General features: G+C 29.3%; 1 non-coding gene across 1 annotated transcript; it reads left to right on the top strand.

Annotated features, from left to right (window-relative positions):
* The first annotated feature begins 1534 nt into the window (after positions 1-1534).
* LOC127546013 (U6 spliceosomal RNA) lies at positions 1535-1639 on the top strand. Its single transcript, XR_007949886.1, has one exon. It is a non-coding gene; the product is annotated as a U6 spliceosomal RNA (small nuclear RNA).
* Positions 1640-4082: the final 2443 nt, after the last annotated feature.

Here is a 4082-nt window from a genome sequence, read left to right as displayed (position 1 = left end):
TAATTTTTAATCAGATCAACTGAAATGGACTTTGAGATGTGAAAATTATTTGAATTCTAGTATCTTGATAATATAGTAGATAAAGGGGCAAATACTATTTGAAGAATTTTCTTCAATCTCTTCAATAATGATTATGGTATTCAAGGCCTCCTAACCTCTCTATGACTCACCAAATATGATCCCATGATCATTCTGGAAGTTTAGTCATGCATAAACACTGAAATGACTACCCCAGCAGGAACAAGCACTTTTAAAGCAATGGGCACAGCAGGATCACCAATACAAACTTAGGAGCAGATTCTGTTGCTATTGAAGTCCCTTTAATGTCTCTGTATAGCAATTTTTACTCCACATTGCCAATTGGAGCTTTGAATGTCACAGAATTTTTTTAGTAAAATGTTCACAAAGTAATTCTGGCATGATAATGAATATCCCAGGGAGATTGGCTATTCACAGCAGTAGAAAAAGCTTACTGATGAATTTGAAGCTCATTTGAATAAAATGTTTTTTGTTGTGTTTTGTTTTGTTTTTTGGAGGAAGCATTAGTCACTTTAGTATATTTCCTTACTATATTATTATTCTATGAAAAAGAACTAAAATTTCAGGTAATATTGGTCAGCCTGATTTCTGTCTAGTCTCCTAAGTGACATCTTAAATGAACAATCCATATAATATGTAGGCATGTACTCACACATGCATATATATATAATATATATATATATATATATATATATATATATATACAGTACATAAGTATATGTGTATAAGTATAAGTATAAGTAAGCAAATATATATACTAAAAAAGTAATTATATACTATAAATGTATTTGTAAACAAATTTATATGTAAATGTCTATAGCTAGCTATTTATATTAATATGTTATATATAAATGCATAAACATACATTTATGTATATCTGTGTAAGTCTATTGTTTCCTGCTTACCAATGAAGAATAAAAAATTATATGAATAGATTATATGTGTTTAGTAAAGTAGCTAATGAATCCTTGAATATAGTAGCAGGCTATGAAGTCAAGAAGACTCATTTTCATGCAATCACCTAGTCTAGTCTCAGACACTAGCTCTGTGACCTCTAAGCATGTCATTTGACCCTGAATATCAGAGTTTGCTCAATTATAGAATGGACTGGCAATGCAAATGGCCAAGTACTCTAGTATTTTTGTTAAGAAAACTCCAAAAAGTATCACAAAAAGTTGGAAATAACTGAACAACACAAATATATGAGCAGTACAGAAAATCTATGCATATTAGCTCTTAAATGGCAGGTATAAGTGGGATCCTTCATGAGGATAGCGACATGATGGCAATCAGTTGTGTCAGAATCCCAAGTTTGTATCCAAAAGATGCTTTTTCGAGAATATTTTCATTTCAACAATTTGAAACAAAAGAGAATTGTACTATATAGTTTTGCAGAAATTTTCAAGAACTAACTTTGGATCTTTATCACTTGAATTGAAGTTTCAATGATCATGAAAAATAAAAAATATGAGACTAAGAAAAAAAAAATATTGGTGCTCACTTCAGTAGTGCATATCATAAAACTGGAATGATACAGAGAAGATTAGCATGAATCCTGAGCAAGAATCACATTCAAATTTGTGAAGCATTCCATTTTTTTAAAACAAAGTTCTATTTTCAAAAAAAAAATTAGAAGAAACTCAAATTAGGTAGTAGTGAAATAATTTGAAATTTAACATGCACACTCCCCCCTCTCCCAGCATTATATTCTTTTTCTGATTTTATGAACTCACAAAAATATTCTGTACTGAAATCTTAAAAATATTTGATAATGGGAAAATGAATAAAAGAAATTGCTTGGAACAGGTTCTTTTTATTCTATTTCTATATAGACAGAAAGAAAAAAATTGAGAATGACTAAGAGGAAGAATAAATGGTTTATAATTCTAAAAATGAATATACACATTTTATGGCAATAGTGATTCTTAAAAAAATATTTATACTATTAAGATTCACATCATTGACAAAGTAAAAATGATTCAAAGTACACTAACTTAGATATTCATTGATTTTTTTTTTTTCTGTAACAGAGCAACTCCTAAAATATCAGGTTTGCATTAAATTTTTTGAACTGGACACAATGTGGTCACAAACCACAGACAGTACAGTCAAGCACACTTTTGGAGAAATCTTAACTTAATTAGCTTAATTGGGGGTGATGTTAAAATGATATTTTATTTAAATCTCTTTAAAACCATTGACATGCTATTTGAAGTAGGCCACTACATGTTTAACTACTACTAAATTACAATAAATATTTGGAATGCATAATATTAGTGAATAATAATAGTCTTGAAGGGTGATAGAAAAGTGATTAGATGATTTACTTTGAAGTCTGGGAGACCTAATTTCAGGCATTGCCTTTGACACATGCTATGTGATGGATGAGTTACTTAATCACTAAGTACCTCAACTTTCTTTAAGTTACATTTGAACTTTTCACAATAAACTTTTCAAGACCCTCAAAGTATCATACAATTCAGTCATATGGACCAAATTGATATTCCTCACACAAAAATACTTCATGTCCTGACTTGGCTTTCTCCAAAACTAGAATGTTCTTTCTTCCAACATCAATCTTAGAATCTTTAACCTTTGTTAAGATGAAATGTTTACTTGCCCACTTCCCCATCTCATCCTATACTCCAGCTGTCAGTCCTTTCTTCACTGAAAATATTTTCCATATACTTTGCATTTATTTTAAGTATATCAATTTGCATTTCTTTGAGGGCAGAAACTATTTTTTCCTTACCCCCTCATATTTCCAATGTTTAGCACAGTACATGGCACATATTAAGCACTTAATAATTTCTTGTTGATTGATGATGAGCAGTGCTTTCAGATATCACCATTATAGAACAACTTCTTGTAGTTCTTAGGTCTATAGCAACTTTTTCCACATAATTTTGAAAGGTCATCACTGATATTGGATCAGCAACCTTGTTATCACATTTGCTAGGTTCCAGTCCTGGTGACTTGAACTCATTACTTTCATAAGAGAAGTAAAGTCAATGTATAAATCAAACTCAGAGTTTAGAAACAATAACTCTAATCTTACCAATATTATTCCCAATTTTTGTCTCTCTCTTTCTACAGCTATAATCCTGCTAATTAAGATATGAATTCAGTATTAAGACATATTTTCATTTGCATAAAAATTAAAATATTTCTAATTCTTAATTAGCTATTTTGAAACAATAATTTTAGATAATGAAGTTAGTGGAACACAATATTCTGGAATGTATATTATAAATTGATTTTCATGCTTTCTTAATTTGTGAATATTTTCCCTCTGTTTCATGATTTTTACAATTTACTTCCAGAGCTATTAGATACTTAAATGAATAGCTTTCCTTATAAAGTATAAAAAATTCATAAAAACTCATTTTTCATGATGAACAAACATAATAATAATTTATCAATCTCTTAGGAACATGATTTTTAATATTTTTGTATTACTGCTCCAGAGTTATGTTTTTATATAAAGTCTTTAAAAATATTTTTCTATACTAGTTTTAATTTTTGAAAAATCTTGTTTCATTTTCTACTTTTTTATTCCTTGCCAAAATGTGTCTATTTTTCTAGGCAAACCAAAGGGTTTTTTTGCAAAGTACCATTAGTTATTTCCTGCTCTTTTCGTTCTCTTTTTGTTGGAGTACTTTCATCTGTATTTTAATCACTGTGTCCCTTATGATATTCCAAGGTTTTTCAATACTTAGAGATTTGAATATTTCCTCCCAGAGCAGTACACTCACTAGATTTCTTATTTCCCCAAAATGTGCTTTCTTGAATTATAATGTGTTATAATCTCTTTCCTCACATCCTATTATGCTCCATTGTGTATTCAGTAGAACAGAAGTTGCTTTACTGTAATATCAAGTCATACATTTCTTGCAATTATAAATATGCTTTCATTGCAGATGAACAAAAAAAAAAGAATTAAAAGAGGGGGAAAAAGAAAAAGAAAGAAAAAAAGAGAAAGGGGAAAGAAAATAAAGATTGCATTTTTGATCCATCAACTCATCAGTTTCCATTGTTTCTAC

This window comes from Antechinus flavipes, chromosome 1, assembly GCF_016432865.1.
Source record: "Antechinus flavipes isolate AdamAnt ecotype Samford, QLD, Australia chromosome 1, AdamAnt_v2, whole genome shotgun sequence".
In the NCBI taxonomy this organism is placed as follows: Eukaryota; Metazoa; Chordata; class Mammalia; order Dasyuromorphia; family Dasyuridae; genus Antechinus; species Antechinus flavipes.
Note: the sequence above shows the minus strand (reverse complement) of the source record. Positions and strands in the feature narration are given on the sequence as shown.